Genomic DNA, 20,591 nt, shown 5'->3' on the forward strand with positions numbered 1-20,591 from the left:
TGCCAGAGCTCTGTGAGTGTCTGTTATTGTAAAACTGTAACGTACCTGGAGCTACTTTCTGTGGCTTTCCTGTTTTCAGCTCAGTTCTGAGAACCAGCCCAGCAGTAGTTTCAGCAGTGAGTGACACTAGTGGTTACCTTGTTTAGCCAACACTCACCCTTTCCTGGACCTTCACCTACCCCCAGCTGCAGAACCGGTCATCCTTCCACCATGTGCTTTCACGGTTGCTAATAAAATGCAGAATTGCAGGGCATTTTGCAGCCTTGCTGCAAAATTCCTACCACACTCCCTGGCCCAGACTACCCGTCACCCAGAGGGGATGATGAGCAGGCACTCTCTCAAGACACAGGGATTTCAGCTACTATCACAAAGGAGAGGTTTATCACCTTGGGTTTTCTTGGGTGGGTTGACTGCCCACAAAGCTTTTATACAGTTACATTCAGTTTCAAGAACCAGATTGATGGATGTTTGTGAATACTGGATGCAAGTACTGCTGGATGTGAACATTCAACCATGTGCCTGTTATACAAAAAGACAAGGCACTGATCTATGCATGTACATGCAATCATGAGCATGCAGGCATTTCTCTGTGTTACAAAAGCAACCTGTTTACTGCAAGGAAGACAAGGTCTGATATTATGTGTGTGTGGCCATGTGTGTGTATGCATCTAGAACCCAGGTGTACATGTACTGCCAGTCCCCAATCCTCATACAGCAACTCACAGGGAATGTACATGGATACAGATACCAGCTAGGGAGTTTCGCCTGGAGAGCAGACAGTAACCTCCAAATTGCAACCATCAACATGTACTGTAGACTGCAGTGTAACAATATCCCTTTAGTGCAGATATCCCTCTCACTAGGTTATATTGGCTTATCCTGTGCATCCCCACAGCAGACACTTAAGGAGTGTCATGTCAAATGAAAAACTCCACTGGTCTGAGAGCAATCCCTTAATGTAAAATGGAGAACAGTTATAGACATCAGGATTTCTTAAATCATGATAGTCCTTATAGTGCACCCTGTAAGCACAACCAGAGAGAAATAGCGTATAAAAAAAAAATCTCCTGAGACTATTACCATTTTCAATGTCTTTTTGGGTGTGCAATTTTTGCTTGTTTCCCTCCACTGCCCAAGAGCTTAGTAGTTTTGCACATATAATTAGTTTAATGACCTAAGTAGTAAGTACCGGAGGACCAAAATCCTAGCCAGAAATGACTGAATTTTTCCCATTTCTGCCTGTGCAGAGTGGGGGAGTCCCAGGGGGCTGGGCAGGGACAGTCAGGCCTGGTGGTGCCCTGGGGGCCTAGCAGTAATGCCCTTCCACCTGCTACATTGCCCATAAAAGAAAAAAAAAATGCTGTAAATGAAGTAACGACATTACAGGAGATCACACACACACAGCCTAATATTTAAACTGTAATTAACCTGCTGGGTTATGGTTTCCAGACTGTATCACCATCAGTGACTGAGATACAGCTACTGCTCAGCATGAACAGTGAGTGAAATCTTTGCCTTTGAGAGGTTAAACACCAATGTCATTGGGCTGCGGGGTGTGAAAAGTCTCTTGTGGTATAGGAAGAAGGATATCCTTGCTGTCATTTACCTTACAAAGGTAAAAGGGACTAATTTCTGTTTGCAACGTTCTCTGAAACGACCAGCTGAAAAGTGTTAACAGCAGTATATTATTCTTTCCACTTTTATATAGTTTTCCTTTTTCTTCCCCAGTTTTTTTCAATTTCTGTCTGTGTTCCAGGCCTGAGCCAATTCTCACTGGCATCTTTTAAGATTGTTCCATGACCTTCAGTGAGAATTTGATCAAGCCCCCATAAACCATATAGGCAGGTTTATGACAGATTAACCATGACAGATTACCAACACGGTTTTGCAATGTCCGTTTGCTCCTTTATCTGCATAGCCTTTATAAGACAGTGCTTTGCTCTGCTCAGCACAGCGATATGGCTGCTGGTCAATAATCAAGGTTGATGTGTTGGAGTTATTTATTCATACCTCTGCAACGTCCCAAAGTTTACAGTATTCAGTACATATTAATGCAATAACCAAATAAGCAGAGAAACCCTGCAGATGGTCACTTCCAAACTGTTGGCAAAAAAAGACCTCGAGAATATTTGGAAGATAACGGGAATACAACAAGCTAACCACAGGCTTCTTCAGAAACACAACAGGTACTTCTGTTAGTAGAAGTCTGTTGAAATCCATAGCAAAATTCCTGTTTGTTTTGATAGATGTTAGATAGGCAGTGTATTAGAGAAGTATAATTACTCCCATTACAATCTGTTCTGTCTTAGTAAACTAGAAAGGAACCGATTTGCAGATTCTTTGAGACTGGGTTAAGGTGAAATGACACACAAGGTCCAAGCAGTAAACACACAAATTATTTGATGCACGACCCGACAGCAAATTACAGTCTCTTTAAGTCTTACAATGTTAAAATATATGTTGACCCTTTTAATAATTATATCTAATAAGGCACTCTCACAAGCTATATGGCTTTATATAAACACCGACTTTAAACTGGGGTAAGGCAACAAGAGGGGAGAGATGGATATCACCAGTCCTGGTTCCAGCATCGGACCTGCCAACGAGGGTGCTCCACGTGGAAAAAGAAAGCAAGTAAGCCAGTGGGCCCCTATTTATAGGGTCCAGCCCCAGTCCCTGGAACCTTCTCTCGGCCCAGTTCCAGGAGTGGTTGAGGCATCTGTCAGTCAAGAGAAGTGACACCAGGCCCCTCCCCATAACTTGACTCTGTTTCCTGGACCTTTCTCTCAAGGCATGGTCTGGGCTCACATTACAGGGGCTCATCCCTTACACAATCAATATTTATACTTTTTTCAACAGACCATTCATTGAAAGGGTGATATCATGAACCAAGCTGTGAGAAGAGATGATTTTGTTGATTTGATCACACAAAAAAACTAGGGAAAGTAATCTAGGGAAAAAAAATGGAAGATAATTGGAAAAATGTTTATCTGTTTAATACTTTAACTTTCTGAAAATGAATTTAGTTAAATAAATATTTAGTAATGAAAATTGAAGTATTTGGTTTTGAAAAATGTAAAAATGAAATATTTGAACATTTAAAGCTTTTTTCCTGGTTTTTCTCTTTCAGCAGACATCTCATTTACTATCAGTCTGAAACTGAATTTTTCTGTGAGTACACATTCAAAAATGTTGCCTCATCCCAGGCACAATGAATAAGGTGAGCAGTACTTTCCCATCACACTAAAAAGTAGGGTGAAGTCCAATACAAATTGTGTTATCTAAGAGGCAGTTTCCTACTAAAGATGAGTAAACATGTTATCTGTACAAAGGGGAATATTTTGAACTGTTCTCATAAAGGTGTGGTGATGTTAGTAAAGTTGTAAAGCTGAGAGATACTTTCTAAAGGTGGCACACTAATGCAGCAGCATCTAGTTCTAATGCATAGCACAGTATTTATTAAAATTGTCTTTCCTGTCTCATGGATCTCTGTGAAAGGAAATTATTTTTTTTATCCAGTCAATATATTTTTCAGTCAGTCATGTATAAACTCCAGGCATGTCTCTTATTCCATATCTTTTTCCAAAAGAAACGATCCCACTGTATCAACTGGCACAGATTAACGGCCCACCTGAGTCTCTCTAAAACACAAAATAGAAATAACTATCAATGTAGGTTCGTTGCTCTCCAGAGGAGCATGCAGTGCAACCTGCAGTGCATAAGCATGTTTGGAAATGTTGCTTCTGACCTGTTCAAACCTATGAAATGGATCAGTTGGCATACATCACTTCATGGGAGTTGGGTGAGGTATAAGGAGAGGTTGCTTGTAAAGCCTGAGGGAGCCTCTGATGTAAATGTTGTAGACCAACACAGTGCTATCATAATTCTATTTCCAAAGGTATGTTTTTATTGTTGGTATAAATTGATTCTCATTTCTTTAAGCAATTGGCCCTTCTGGACTCAGCACAGAAGACATCAAAAACAAGATTCAAACAGCAGCACTTTTGAGTGTACAGTTAATTCTGTACTATTCAGATGTTGACATCTGGAAAGGATCAGATGATTTAGACCCTGAAAGTTCTTCTCTGTCTCTGATAACTACAAGTGGTGCCTAAGGAGAGCACTTTAGCTGAAGAAATGCACCTGAAGTTAACTGAGATAATCCCAGACTCAAATTCCCATACTCTGGATCTTCTTGTGTACATTGACCTAAACTACTCAAAGTTTTAACACTTCTTTTTCACAACAATAAAGTCTCTTACAAATGTGGTTAAAATCGCTGTGAATCTGGTCAGCCTCATTAAGTGTCTACTTTGTTCCCAGTGAAAAGGGAACCATTGTTAAAAGCACATCCCCTCCTCTTTGTAACTTTGCTTCTTACCTTGCAAGCATCTCTCACTGAAAAATTTATTTTGCCCTCCAGCACACAACATGTTGCTGGTTATTTTCATGTATTTTCTATATTTGCTCTTGCAGCTTTTTCTATCAACAATTTTAAGAATTGTTTCCTGAAGACATGTTGATGGCTTTTCTGAAGATGTGACTCCCCAGCCGGCCACCTTGCACTTTGTGCCAGGTTTGATATCTTCACAAGAGTCAGGCAGAGGCAAAAGTTGTGCATATTTATTCAGCTTTGCAATACTGTTTAGCTGGAAAAAAGAAGAAAAGAAATGCTTTCTCATGCAGAAAGGAAGGAAAGTATAATCACTAGTTTCAATTGGCATTTAGTCTCTTTTTACCAATATTTTCTCTCCTAATAAATCAATTTTCAATATTTAGGAACTGATTCTGAGCTTAATTGCACCTTTGCAAATCCAAAAGAATTTCCCTGGTATCTGTATAGCAATTCCCTATCTACGGCAGCAGTAGTGAGTTCAAGTCCAGCTTCCCATTGATTACAGTAGGAAATTAAAAACCTACACAGGAGTTAGGCTGTTGGATCTACATCCTATTCGAGAACCTAACTTGCCACCGAACTTCTGTATTGAAATCAGACTCTGGTGCTTGACTGACACACAGAAAAGTCCCAAAGCATGGTGCAATGCACCGAGTAACAAAGATGAAAACAAAAGCTATAAACAATTAGACATAACAGCAGCAACATAAATTGGGAAAAATGAGATCTTGAAATCTTCAGACTGCCAAGTTTTTGCTCTGAGGGACTCAAAAGGGCTTAAATGATCCAAACTGTCTGTGTTTTGTCAGCCTTTAACTAACAGATTCATCCTTCAGCAGAGGCCAATTTAAGCCTGTAAATGAAAACATATCAAAACACTAACACATATCCTCAACACACTTGGTAAGGGCTCACAGCTATTGAACAGACATTTTCTGTTTTACACGTGATGACCCCACCATGATTCATTTCACAGGTGGTTATACATGTTGCTGAATGGTTGTCAGTTAAATGATTCTGGCTTTATACCTTTTAAAAAAGGCACTACGTTTATCACATGTTTATCAAAAAAATCCTTATGGTTTATTATCTCAGTGCTGGTGGGAATTTCCAAAGATGGAAAGTTTATCCCAAGTCACTTAGCACTCTACTAGTGCAAAACTGTAGAGATGGGAGGTGAGCCCTGGTGCTAACACTATCCCTGTTCCTGTGTCAGATTCAAAGGATTTTATGGTATCCATGTCATTCTGGAACAGAGTTGTAACTTTCAGCTCTAGAAATACTACTTCCTAGTGACCCATTTTGGTATTGTGTTCATACTCACCAAATAACCTGATGCTCCTGATAAGCTGGTGGTGGCCACCAGGAGAAGCCAGTGAAATGAACCTGTCTGCCTTTGCAATGAAGCAGCTGGAGAATGCTCATTAACATCTGGAGGAAGGATCTTCTTGCACTTGGACAGTGATAAATCGCTGGGGGCACAGATGTCTGTAAATGCTCCAGCTAGTTCCAGAAAGGGACATTGCTAGTTTCCCCCCGTGTCATTGTCATACCAAACTGGTGATAACATCTAAATATTAGAAATAAGGTTCAAGTCATCACTTCCTTTTCCATACAATTCCACCAATTATTTCAGCAGTGTGGTAATATTCATAATATACCGTACCTAGTCAGTTATTTTAAATATACATCTTGATCTTTCACATAAAACAATTTCTTGACTATCACAGGCATAACATTAAAGCATAGCCTGAATAAAGATCCAAGATTTCTTAGACATTGTACTGAAGTCATGATATTTCTAAAGATGATGTGCAAGTCTTATCTTTCTCAGGGACTTTGGATTGGCACTGAAACTGCTAGTACCAGGAAGCATGACCAGGTTTCCTGCATGGAGACTGCCCTCTCCCTATTCAAAACACCCATGACTGCCTCCATGTCAATCTGAGTAATGGATTAACAGAGTTTTCAGTGCAGGGACATGTGAAGCATGAGCCAGGCTGAGCAGGAGCTGGTACACAGGAAATTCTTACAGCCCTGCCCCACTTTGACATCCGGGAAGATGGTGTTGGTGAGGACATCTTTCCATGCCTCATTCTGCAGTGTCCTGAGCCTTCTTCGCTCTGTGCTCCTAGAGCTGAATTCATCTGTTCTGTATTATCCATACTTCTATTTTATGTGGCTACCCCAAATAATTAACAGTACGTTTCATCCCCATTCTTGCTCAGTCCAGCACAAGGCATCCCTTTGGGATACAGCTGTGGCCCAGATTCCATTGCATACATCACTTCAGCACTGCCTTTGAATCATAGAATCATAGAATATCCTGAGTTGGAAGGGACCCACAAGGATCACTGAGTCCAACTCCTGTCCCTGCATAGGACAACCCCAAAATTCACACCATATGTCTGAGGGCGTTGTCCAAATGCTTCTTGAATGTTGCCAGGCTTGGTGCCATGACTACCTCCCGGGGGGGGTGCTTGTTCCAATGCTCCACTACCCTCTGGGGTGAAGAACCTTTTCCTAATGTCCAACCTAAACCGCCCCTGGCATATCTTCCTGCCGTTCCCTCGGGTGCTATCATTGGTCGTCAGGGAGAAGAGATCAGCACCTGCCCCTCCTCTTCCCCTTGTGAGGAAGCTGTAGACTGCGATGAGGTCTCCCCTCAGTCTCCTCTTCTCCAGGCTGAACAGACCAAGTGACTTCAGCCACTCCTCATTCGGCTTCCCCTCTAAGCCCTTCACCATCTTCGTGGCTCTCCTCTGGACACTCTCCAGTAGCTTCATATCCTTTTTGTACTGTGGTGCCCCAAACTGCACACAGTCCTCAAGATGAGGCCACACCAGTGCAGAGTAGAGTGGGACAATCACCTCCCTCGACCGGCTAGCAATACAGTGCTTGATGCACCCCAGGACACGGTTGGCCCTCCTGGCTGCCAGGGCACACTGTTGGCTCATGTTCAACTTGCCATTGACCAGAACCCCCAGATCCCTCTCCGTGGGGCTGCTCTCCAGCCTCTCGTTCCCCTGTCTGTATGTACATCCAGGGTTGCCCTGTCCCACGTGCAAAATCCGGCACTTGCCCTTGTTAAACTTCATACGGTTGGTGATTGCCCAGCTCTCTAATTTGTCCAGATCTCTCTGCAGGGCCTCTCTGCCCTCGAGAGTGTCAACGGCTCCTCCCAGTTTTGTGTCATCAGCAAACTTTGATAACAAACCATCCAGTCCTGCATCCAAGTCATTTATGAAGATATTAAAGAGCACTGGCCCCAAGATGGATCCCTGCGGAACCCCTCTAGTGACTGGTCACCAGCCCGATGTAACCCCATTTACTATTACTATTTATTTCAGCCAATTGCCCACCCATTGCATTATGTGTTTATCCAGCTGTATGCTGGACATTTTGTCCAGGAGGATACTGTGAGAGACAGTATCAAAGGCTTTACTGAAGTCCAAAAAAATGACTGAAGAACGTGTTTTGGGTTTTTGGAGGGGTTGCTGCAGTGAGTGGGTTAAAGAGAGTTTTAGAGCACTGAATGGGCTCGAAATGTCATCCCTGCTCAGAGTGCCAGTGATCCTGTAACCTTATCTAGATTAGTACAACCAAAAGCAGGGTGTTCTGTGATATTGTTAAGCTATCTGTGGGAAAATAATGGAAGATTGGCGAGGAGGATTGTAAACACACTCAAGTGACTTGCAGCTGGGGTGTCAAAAAACACATATAATCATACTAATCATTGTTTAGCCTTGTGTGTTGGACAAGTAGAACATCTCCGTTTGGATAACATAAGCCTGTGATAGACTTAGAGGCACCCTATTGAACACACTTGAGATTCCTGCCCTGCTGTGGGAAAGATCAAAGCACAGTGGTAAACTATGCCTGCGTGAATCCCTGATATACAAGCGAAAACAGCAGGTTCGGTGATCCTCTAGCATGGACCAAGCTCCGCAGTGCCTGCATCCCTGCTTGTGTGCCTCTGCCCAGGTGCTGCTTCGGGGATCCCCCGGTTGGTGAGGTAATGAAAATAAATTTACTCTTTGCATTTCATCCGCGATTTTGTGGTTGTTCCTGCATTCTGCCTGTGCCGGCTCACACACTATCTAAACAATGTACTTTCGATATCAAAGAATAGCTAAAATGATCATCAGCAAAATTCCTTTTATAATAATACAACAGTAATTAACACAATACCTTGAGGAGCATTATATCATTTTCCTTGGAAGACCTGCCAACCTGGGGATTGGGAAAGTAGTACATAACCTTAAATATCTGCTGTTCTTTTTCAGCTATAGATACTTGATGGGCTCTAAGAAGAACTCTAACTTCTGATTTGTTTAATCTGTAATTTAAAGAACAGGGAGAGAAGGTCACTACTGGAACTGAACAACATATCTCAAGATAATCAAAAGCCGTGTAACATAATACTCACAATTTCATTTTACAACAACATGATTAAAACATAGGGAAGGATATTGTTCATTTTGATGTTTTGACATGAGCTTGTATTTTCCTCTACAAAGTAACATTTCTTTACTGTAATGCTAGTCTGGTGAAATAACAGTGCAATAGCTGACCTTCAGAGGATTCCAGAGTTTGGAACTAATTTAATGAAAAAGCCTATTGGCTTTTTAGGGATAGTCCCTTGCACAAGGACTGCTGGTACTGATGCCTTTCATTAATCTTTTAATGGTCTCCTTTGGACTTATGACCTACTCCTGCAAAGGACTGAAACATGCCTGACTAATAGCATGTAGGTTGTCTTGCTGACATCAATGGGATGTCAGTATACACATCGATACTCAGTACTCATTCTGAGCATTATGCATACAGGTAAGTGCTCTGATAAAGTGGACATCTTTAATATTAATAAGAGTTTTGTCCTTAATTTCACTAAATACAGTATTCAGCCCATCAAGGAAGAAGGATGGATGTTGCCTAACTCAAGACACCCCTATAGTGAATATTAAAAAGAAAGACTGCCAAAACCCAAAGAGAGTTATACGTCCAGTTCCTGCTAATAAACAGTAAGAGTTAAGCAACTCATAAATCTCCCTCCCCCCTCAAACTCTGAGTATCATCAGAAATGTATTTATTAGAGTTTGTCTTCATTTTGCCCTGCCAAACTTAATTCAGCCCAGTAAGAAGACATTGCCAGAAGACATACTGCTGGTTTCCTGTGCTTCATCTTCAGAACACAAGCTCACTACACACAGGACAACTTATTCAAGACAGAATGAAGACTTTATCAATCCAAACAAAAAAAAAGTTATTTTCTTCATTCCAGCTACATGTCTCACTGAAAGATACAATTCATTTATTTGTATGTGAATTTTTGCTTGTGAAAATAGCTGCAAAGGCAGTGCTGGAGCCTAAAAATTTCTTTTTATCTACAAAGCATGCTTACACAGTGAGAATGATATGAGAGTCACAAAACTTCATCCCTGGGACTCCTTCATGGATCATCCCCAACAGAGGTGTAACTGCTGGACTTGCAGAAAGCCCAGGCAATAGGCCACTGTGCATACAGAGGAGCCTGGGAAAAAAAAAAACAAACCAAAAAAATCCCACTGTCACCTCATCCAGGTTGTTTGCAGGCCATGCAGAAATTCACATTGCTGGATTCATGCTATTTTGTCTAAGACAAAAATGGTTTCAGAAGTGATTATCACATAATATTCATTAGTTAGGAAAGCTTACATGCACTGCAATTGCACCTGCTAAGAATAGTCTAGACATAGTATAGGGTTGGGTGGGTTTTGCATGGGCATCATCATACAGCTCAGGAGGAGACTAGACAGGTGGTGTTTCAGTTTGCCCCAGTGACAAAGACTCAAAGTCAGCCCAAACCAATGTGCTTGTTAGAAAACAAAACCAGTGACCAGAGCTGTCCTCTCCACAGGACCAGAGACAACCAGTGCCCTTTCCACTGAATAGCTCCCAAATCTGAATTTTTATAACTGTAACTGACTGGATATCTCTAACCCATTGACTGAAGAGTAGGAGACTCCAGCTCCCATCAAAATATCCCTTAATTCCAAAGAGGAAGGCTTGGCTTTTTTTTTTTTAAATGTCCAAAACAGCACATGCTAGGTGTGAATATTTCTACCCTTACAAAAAAGGCAACCAAACCTGATTCAGCTTAAGAAGTGTGGAAATCAACTTCACTTAGAAAGAAGGAGCTGTGTCCTCTATTTCAGACTAACTGATGGAAGAAAGTTGGCCGAGCTGCCCACACTGTGTTTGAGGTCAGGTTTGCACAGGTTTCTTGCAGGGGGAGCCAGCTGTACGCGGTAGTTATGTTGTGCAGTGGTTTGTGTTATGCAAGGACGGATTAGCTAGAGCTTGGGTACAGAATGAAGCAAGCCAGTGTTGGCCTCTCTGGGCATGAGAGAAGACTGAACAACAAGCTTAGGAAAATGTGTGCAGTGAAAAGATGGAGCTGTTTAGAGCAACGCTCATGCTGACATTCTCCAGAAATAAGGGTCCCCTCATTTTCCATTCACAAAGGAACAGATCCCAGACAAAGAAAGAAAGCCTTATTCTGAGAATAGCTGGTTTTGAAGTAAAAGAGTATTTTGAATATCTCCCAATTCCTAGGGAAATGCTTTAACCACTGAACCATTATACAAAAGATGGATTGTTACTGCATCTGTGCTTCAAGAAGAGCTGAGTGTGGCCCATATGAGCTGGAATTAGATGCTTCCCTACCCATCTCTGAACCACATCAATGTCTGTCAGCTCTAAGCATTTGCTGACCTGTACTCAGCATTAGAGAAATGGCTTTTTAACACATCACACCCTGAGGAGACTTTCTACATGCCAGCTCCCTTTCCAGGACTTCCCCTGAGCAATTTCCAGATGAGGGGAGGAAAGGAGTCACCCCTCCAGGTGCATCCAGCTGAGATTAGCCTCAGGGAGCTACAGGCAGGATGGGCAGGTGATACAGGGCTGGGTGGGAATGGTGCAGAGCTGGACTGCCTACCTCCATCTTCTCTGCGCTGTGATATTGCTGTCTCTACTGCAGCCCCAAGCCTGCCCCAGCATATGTCCTGTCCCTTCCCCAGCGAGTCCCTAGGAATGTGTCCCCCAACCGCTGAGGGATGTGGCCAGGCAAACACACTGGAGTGGGATTGGGGATGGAGCAGCACAGGGAGGAGACTGAGAAGGCACCCCAGCTCTGCCTCCCTATGCTCCCGGCGGCTGCCTGCTCTGCACCACTCTCCTGCCCTCCCTTCCCCAGTCCCAGGTGCCAGCCCTGTGGCTGAGCTAAGACGCTGCCTGAAATCGGGCACTCAGCAGCTCTGGAAGGTTTAGAGCTGAGGTCTAAAATCACACCTGATGTTCACCTTTAGCACCACAGAAAGCAGCATGAAGGAAGAAGGAGCATAGTCACTGGGGAAGCAAAATGATCAAAATGACTGAGTATGAGATAAGGGACAGAAGTGCTCTACACAGTACAGAATAGAGCTGAAAGTGATCCACTGACCCACACTTAATGCCCATGGGAAATTTCCACAAAGGCAAAGGCTAGAAATAGAAGCTGGATAGACTTGTTCTTTTACTCAAGCAGTGGTTTCTGCTGAGAGAGCAGCTATGCCTTGTGGGCACTGCAGAGGGGAAAGAATGGAGCATTTTGCTTACATATGTCAGTCCTCTTGAAGACCAATCGCTTATGCAGCAGAGGACCTAATAAAAAAAATTGACAATGCACTCAAATGGAAGTTTTGCTTTGAGGTTTCCTCCCTTTACATACAAAAGACCAATATAATCTAAACTTGACCATAAATTAACTTGTTGCCATAACCAAAGGAGCCCAGCCAAATTGTTGCACACCCTAAAAATTGATGTCAGTTTTCCAGCCTCATCTAAATAAGTTATAAGCTGAAGAGGTCACTCCGACAAAAGCATTTGGGTACCAAACTAGAGGCTGATTATGTGCATATCAATCTGATCTTTAGTACCTGTGCAATCAATCTCAGGACTATGTGATAGAGCTATTGCTCAGAATGAGCTTGTGTAGAAAGCAATCAGTTGTTATCAAACAGTAGTTTAGACTGCATATTCCTCATTCTAATAATCAATGTAAATGGGAACTCTCAGGATCTTTTTAAAAGGGGATTTTTTTAAAGGCATGGGTATGCTAATACCTAAGGAGTTACAGAAAAATATCTTTAGAAGTAAATAAGAGTGCATTTAGATATTGAAAAAAATATGAACAGGCTGCAGAAGATTTGTTTTTAGATGGTAGGCATAGATTTATCTTAGTTGCCTGGAAAACATCTAGGAACATTTGCTAATGTTTTATTCTGTGTCTCCCAAATAGGTTTTTCTTGAAAATAGATCAGGTAAACATAGGATGATACATACCAAACCTCTTTTCACTAGACATGGCACCTCATATAGGAATATCTGAGGATGAATCATTGTAGTAGTATGAGTTTAAGCATGTTTCTATGAAATACAGGATTTTGGCTCACAAGTGCTCATCCTGATCATGCCTGTGCATAGGCCAGACAGGAAACAGCTTCAATATGGTAAGAATGTCTATTAAAATGTCATAAAATCAGACTTTGGCAACTATTTATAAGCGATAAATGAAAGAATGATACCTGTGACACCTGGTGAGATTGTGTTCAGGAGAACATTGGGGGAAAAAAAAGCCAGCACTAGAAATTGCTGATAGTTACAGGGGATGTGCAGGTAATGAAGAGAGAAATGAAAGAAAATGAAAAGCTTGGTGTGGTTTGCAGTGCATGGAGCTGTCACCATGTCACTTAGGTGACAGCATCTCTGATGGGCCACAGCAGTGACAAAGAGCTCTGCTATATCTAAAAATAGCTCCACATCTACCTTCTTCAGAGAAATCACCAACAATTACCCTCTGTCCCAGAAGGGAAGGCAAGGGCAAATTTGAGCCAGCTGTCTGTCCAAGGTCTTCTACAGGTAAAACATCAGGCTGGGCCAACTGAGCTCAAAGACATGACACAGCCAGAATGCAGAAGCTTTCTGCAGGCTGACTGTAGTGGGGCTAAAGCCTTCAGGAAACCTAGGCTGTGTGGTAGTGACACTTCACTGAATGTACCTAGTTAGTTAATAGAATATTTGATATTCCAAATTATTTAATATTCCAAATTATTTAATATTGATGGAAGTTATTGCTATTATTTGGGTATATATTTGGAAGTGAGGAACTGTGCCTTTACAAGGCTTTGATAAGATTTATTCAGTTTTCAGGACCCAATTCTGTTGCCTGAAAATAGGCATTTAGTGACATTTGCGATACCCTGGGTTTCCCAGACATGGGCACAGGGCTTGCAAATCTGACGTAGCATCTACAGAAGACCCATGAACTTTCTGTACCTGCAGAAGCTAAAGGTCAGGCAGACCTAAGACACCTTAAGACACTTTAAATGGCATTATACCTTTAGCTCTAGGCCACTAAACCACACTCATTGCTATATGGCTGCTCATCCAGTGCAAAGCTAATGAGGTAGGATCAGATGCTGAAAAGAGCAAACATCAGATTCCTTGGCTCTGAGGGACTCCTGAACAGCACATATAACTCTCTAATGGGGAATGGGCTGGGATTCATCTCTCACTTCAGAGGTAGGAACCGGCTCCACATAAAGACAACTACATGCAGGTGTCTCACTTAGATGCCTACCTGTGAGGCAGGCACCTTTATTCCTATTTCAGCCAATGGAGATCCAACTAACCTAGTTAGTGGAGACTCGAGAGTGATTCAGTTTGCCTAAACAGGCCCCTAGCAGCTGATCCGCTGAATGTCTTTGCAGGATCCCTTGACTATTGACTAGGCAGGCTTCAGTGATTACCATGCAAGCTTAAACTGCAGACACTAGGGCATGTGAACTGGGGCTAGCTCATGTGGTCTCTGATGGGAGAGCATCATGAGAGATCTTTATCCTCCAGGACCTGGAGGCCACCTGGCGTGTCTAGAATGGAACTACACGTCTTCATGTGGGCGACTGAATCAAGCCTAAATTTTATGTGAGCTGAGTCCCGCTGTATAATTGGACATGTAATGGCTTGCAAGGTTTCACCCCAGTACTCATATTAGCTCTCTGCAAATGCTACAGAGAGAATGTGAAGGGAGGCAGATTCTGTCCTCACACCACAACAGATGACACAATTTCTCACTAACAAACACCTCTGCTGTAAGCTATATTGTTGGGGAGGGGTTTTTTGCTTTTGTCACAGTTACAAATGTCAAATATCCTTAAGAGGAAAAACAAAACTCACATCCTTTTCATTTATATGTATTAAACAGTGAATAGGGGGGAACACCAGACAGAAATCATGGGAGCTTTCCTCACTTTGTCCACCTCTGCTGCTGTCATTCTCCTGGTAATTTGTGGAGGTAAGTAAGTGCCCAATTCGATCCTTTTGAAGGTAAATGCTGATGTACCGAGTTCCAGTTAAGCCAACATGTATTAATGTAAAGAAATACAGGAGCAAAAATCCTCCAGACAGATGATAGGAGACACTAAGAGATCTCTGCTCTACTGGATATGCTGGCTTGTCAGCCAACTTTTCTTCTTCCTGTCTGACTCAAGATGCAAATGGCTATTTGGCCCAGCAGACTCCCCCAGCGAAGCAAGATGTGAGGTTTAAATCATACGTCCCACCCGTTGCCTTTGTGGGGAGGACTGGAGCTGCTGAGCCAGACAGACCTCACACAGACTCTGTCAACAGCCTGCCTGGGACCAGTGAAACACTGGACTCTGCAGACATCAGAGAAACGTATGTTTCTCTTGTCCCCGTCCAAACAGGGAGATATATGGGACCTACTACAAAGAGAGCGTAGGGCCCAAAAGCTGTACTATTAATATGGTAAAGAATTTCCAAATGAGATCACATTTAAGAGAAAATACAATAAATAATTAACTTAATGATGCTCAGCCAACAGTCAGACAGCTCTTAATAGCTGAAGGAAAAGGAGCAACCACTTCCTCAGGGTTGTGTTTGCTGCAGTAAGATGCAACTGAGGGCCAACCTATGCACCTGCTCAAAGAATATTCTCCCATTCAGCTGTGACGTACATTGTTCTCCCACAGCTACATCCATGGTCTGATATAAAGGTCTGCTTGGACTGCTTGACCAAGGAGTGCTAGACTTCTGTTTTCTATACCAGAGAGCCCCAGCAGGCACAACTGTCACCACTTCAGTATCTAGTAAGTATATGAAGTTGCAGAACAAGTTAGAGAAAGGGAATGAGGTCTGTCTCACATGGACTCAGAAAACAGTGTTGAAAACTGCATCAGGCATTAGGGCAAAGCAATGGTACAATTCAGTCCAGTCATGATGATCTCTGAACTAACAGTGCTGTGAGCTATTCTCCTAAACTTCCAGTACAAATTGCAGAAGGCACACTTAGTAAGACCACTACCAACAGCAAAGCTGATGCATCCACCCCTCATTCAGTTGTAGGTTCAAAGTCAAGTACCTGAACCCTGTCTATGCTCCTGGGATGTTGAAAATAGGATAGCATGAATTTTGATTCACTGAGTCAATTTTTTTTGACTACTTGTGAAAACAGGGTAATCTTTTATATTTTTCTAAATTACTGTTGCTTTTCAGGCATGAGAAAAGAGACTGTAGCAGCTGGACATTATAGCACCACATTTAACAGCAAAAAATTACGGACTTATAGCAAGTGAATCCCGCTAACCATGTTATCCTTCTTCTCAGGGAAGGAAGCAGTTATTCTTGGAGCTCATTCACAGAAAGTATGAGAAAGAAAAACAGGTTTTTGAGATTGCAAAACAAATTTGCTACCCATGCTACTGTTCCAATTGTAGGGAAAATGACATTATGCTGCTGCAGGTATAGATTTACTTACATATCACTTATGGAATATGCATCTCATGATGTACCCGTTTCTTCCTTCTTGTGAGGGAGATGAGCCAAGGGAGTTTCTGGTGACCTTTTTTCTGGGGTGATATAGTCTGGTCTGCTAATCCAGCAGACTGGAGAACTGGGGATGCACTGGGAACTAAGGCAATCAACAATTCCTGTAATGCATGCCAATGCTAGAAGTAGAAAAATTCTGGAGCTTGACCAAGATATTTCAGTTTCTGGCTTTTCAATGAAATAATATTGTTCACAGAAAGAAGCATATTTCACACATAAAAATAATTTGGTTAAAAACCCTAATGTTCTGTCCAAAAAGCAGTTCTAATTAAAAATTTCTGACTTCTCTGATTCTCAGTTTTCCCAGCTTCAGTGATTACTGTTATTTTGTCCTCCCAATGGCCTGAGAGCCAGAGAAGTGAAATAGGGTCTTTTTTTAGAGCAGAAGCTGAATGGGTTTTCATGAGACAAAGGATACTCATTTTCATTGTTCTTACATTGATTACATAAATCCTGTCACAAAGAACTGAGGAATCTCAAACAGGGGTTGCAGTAATCCCTCATTACCATAATGGAAAAGATCCAACGGTTAATATGCAGAGGCCTCAGACTCTGCCCCATAATAACTATTTTCCATATCTTCTACAGCTTGAGAAAAGAGCAAGACTTAATAAAGCTGTGCAACTCATTCCCCTGCCTACCTCAGATGATGATCCCAAACCAGGAACAACTTGTACAGTAGCAGGATGGGGACAAACTCACAGTCATCCGAGAAAGCTTTCTGATACCCTGAGGGAGGTCAACATCACTGTAATCAGTAGGCAAATCTGCAACAATAACAATCATTATAAAAACAACCCTGTTATAACAGACAACATGATATGTGCAGGGGCTACGAATGGAGGAAAGGACTCATGTTTTGTAAGTATATTTACTGGCCATATCCACATAGATTATATTAAAAATAAAATATAAAGTACTAGCTTTTACAGACTTATAATTTCTGTCTATCTTCAGTTCAATGAAGAATTTTATTAAAAATGAGTGAATTTACCAAGGCTTGTTCTTCAAAGCCTTAAAATCAAAACTGATTGATAAATTCACCTTCACAGATTTTGGATATTGTGATTTTATCCAGGCATGGCAGATAGCTATTCTCTTCTTCAATAAAATGATTTTTAATAGAAAAATATCCACAAAATAGCTTATGTTTTATGAGCCCATTCTCAAGCAGCTAAATTCAATAGAACAACTTCTCTGATGTAAGAGGGCTTTGAAACAGGTTTTGCTGATAAAAAGCATTTTGACTGGGCACCAAGTCAAATGCACAACTGTGTAAGAACTACCACGTTTTAAAAGATTTTAATATTGAATTAACAAAGTTACAAAAAAGGTACCAATATCTAGAGACTTTCTGCCTTTCAAGAGGAAAGTTTCCAGCTTTTTCTTTTCATATTCAAAAAGACTAACTATTCCTTAGCACTGAGCTGGATTCATTCCCCATAACTCACACTGAAAGATCAGATTGAAGTCTTTTTTTCTTTTTTGCTAATGATAACCTGACCTTCTAAGGAGAAAAAAAAAAAAAAAGAAAGTCACAATAGCACCGTCTACATTTTTATTTCCTCCATTGTCGTGGTTTAACCACAACCAGCAACTAAGCACCACACAGCCGCTTGCTCACTCCCCCCTCCCCGGTGGGATGGGGGAAAGAATTGGAAGAGTAAAAGTGAGAAAATTCATGGGTTGAGATAAGAACAGTTTAATAATTGAAATAAAAGAAAGTAAAATAGTAGCAGTAATAAAAATAATATACAAAGCAAGTGATGCACGATGCAATTGCTCACCACTCACTGACCGATGCCCAGCCAGTCCCTGAGCAGCAGTCCCCCGCTCCCGGCCAACTCCCCTCAGCTTATATACTGAGCATGACGTCATATGGTATGGAATAGCCCTTTGGCCAGTCTGGGTCAGCTGTCCTGGCTGTGTCCCCTCCTAGCTTCTTGTGCACCTGGCAGAGCATGGGAAGCTGAAAAGTCCTTGACTAGTGTAAGCACTCCTTAGCAGCAACTAAAACATCAGTGTGTTATCAACATTCTTCTCATCCTAAATCCAAAACACAGTACTATTCCAGCTACTAAGAAGAAAATTAACTCTATCCCAGCCGAAACCAGGACATCCATGCAACTGGTGCAAATTTTATGTAAAAGAGGAGCATTTTTTCCCCCTTTTTTCCAGGGGGATTCAGACGGACCTTTAAGATGCAATAATGTGATGAGAGGCATCACTGCTCCCGGGAAGCCAAACAAGTGTGGTACTGTTGAGTGTCTACACTCGACTCACAAAGCAATACCTGCAGTGGATGAAGAAAAACTTAGGGGGAGCTTAATAGATTGAGTTTTGACCAAGTGATTTCCTAATTTGTACTTGTGTAACAATATCTAGTTTTGAAATACACTTTTAAAAATAGCTTCATTATACTGGTAAAAGAGGTATTCCCATGCTGAATTTTAGCAGCTTGATGTCCTTATAGATGAAATTACATACATCTGTTTTCAGGACAGATGTGATCTTAACAGAGCCAGAACACAGCGCTCTGCTACAACAGCATTTGTAGCTTACATTGTCAGCCATGGAGTCATTAGATGGGTATTTGTGACTCAGGCTTCCAACATTCTTGCATTGCACATTCAGACTGAGCTCTACTTGGATGAGTATTTCTGACCAAGAATCTAATCCAGCTAGCTGTTTGTGTCCTCACTGCATGCCTAGTATATACTGCACTCTTCTATATCTGGACTTCTGCAAATAACCCTGAAAGTTAATGAGATGCTAGGTACAACTCCAGAAACCTGAAAAACTTGGCAGTTTCTCTGCAGCAGAGCTCCTGATTTTACAAGTGTAGAGGACCGCTAAGCTTCAGAAAATTAAGTTTCAGCAACTGCATTTGATTGTGGGACATAAGAAGCATGCATTTCCTAACTGTCATGTATTTGAAACCTCTAGATTTCATCCCTTTACATACTTTACATTTAATAAAGAAATGGCAATAAAATCTACTGCTTGAAGCTGTCAATTTATGTGGAATGCCCCATCTGTTGCAGTACAGATATTCTGTGCACATAATGTTTGGGATGTGCAATGTTTGCAGAATGGACCAAGATCAGCAATATTATGTTAAAAAAAAATCAGCTGAAAAACCATCCTCCAGAGAAATGACAAACAGCAAACAGACCTATTGTGAAAAATGCTTCTGCCCATCTCTGTATTAAAAGCCTTGGGCATTTTCAATGCCATGAACACCTCAAAAAGGGTTGGGTTTTATTTTGTGTTGCTTTGGGTTCTTTTTACTTGGAAGTAGGCATTAGCTAATAGAAAGCAAAGGACATTCAAAGGGTGGAGAAATCTTGTATTGATTTTAATTAGAAAATGATTGCTCGGTTCATCATTAGCAATTAAACATCACTTATAAACACAACATGGGAAAGTACAGACTAAAACTTTTTTACACAGTTGTCTCCACCTGATCTTGTTGAGAAGAAACAGTAGTTTTGTCATAGAGGAATAATGAATGGTGAAGGAGGGAGAGGGTCTAAACTACAGGGATCTTTACTGAAACTTTTGATGCTGAACATCTTTGTTTATGTTTTCTGTCCATTACAAATGTTACACAGTTAGAACTTTTAACATTCCTTATTCTTATTCCTAAAAAGTAGTTATGCATGTTTGTTCTGACTTGGGCTGAACACACGAACAAGAACACAGACACAGAGGCACACACAAATACAGAAGCAAAGCAGGAGCAGAGAGAAGGATTCCCAGCCAAGTAAGATTGCATCAGTGAAACAGAGGAGAATTTGGCCCACTGACTGGTACTGACACCCAAAGTGGTGACTTTGATTCTGTCCTTAAACACACAGGAAATAAGTAAGACAAGTCCAGACTTTTTCATTCTATTTGTCATGCAAACTACCAAACCCTTGCTTAGGAAAGAACTGATTCTAAAAACCTTCAGAAAACAAAAAAATCCTTATCAGTCAAGTGATAAATCTGTAGCTGATCTTCAAGACAACCGATCACCTAAGGCTATTTCACTCTCCCCATACATTAGTCTTACTTCATTACTTTCCTCTTTGCCCATTTTTTCACTGTATTCCTTATAGCATAAGGCATAATGCTATAATGCTATAGCATTTTCTTCATCTTACTGCTTCCTCTTTGGTCTGCTTCTTCCTCTTGCCTGGAAGCCACAGGCAGCATCCTTGTCAGTGGAAAATACTGCTCAAAGCCTATCATTCTTTTTTTCTCCATTTTTCAGACAGTA

General features: G+C 41.5%; 1 pseudogene; it reads left to right on the plus strand.

Moving 5' to 3' along the window:
- The first annotated feature begins 14,713 nt into the window (after window positions 1-14,713).
- LOC148054186 (granzyme A-like) lies at window positions 14,714-18,656 on the plus strand (annotated as a pseudogene).
- The last annotated feature ends 1,935 nt before the right edge of the window (window positions 18,657-20,591 follow it).

The sequence above is a fragment of the Nipponia nippon genome, unplaced genomic scaffold, assembly GCF_047370975.1.
Source record: "Nipponia nippon isolate SJK-2023a ecotype South Korea unplaced genomic scaffold, ASM4737097v1 scaffold_33, whole genome shotgun sequence".
Classification (NCBI taxonomy): Eukaryota; Metazoa; Chordata; class Aves; order Pelecaniformes; family Threskiornithidae; genus Nipponia; species Nipponia nippon.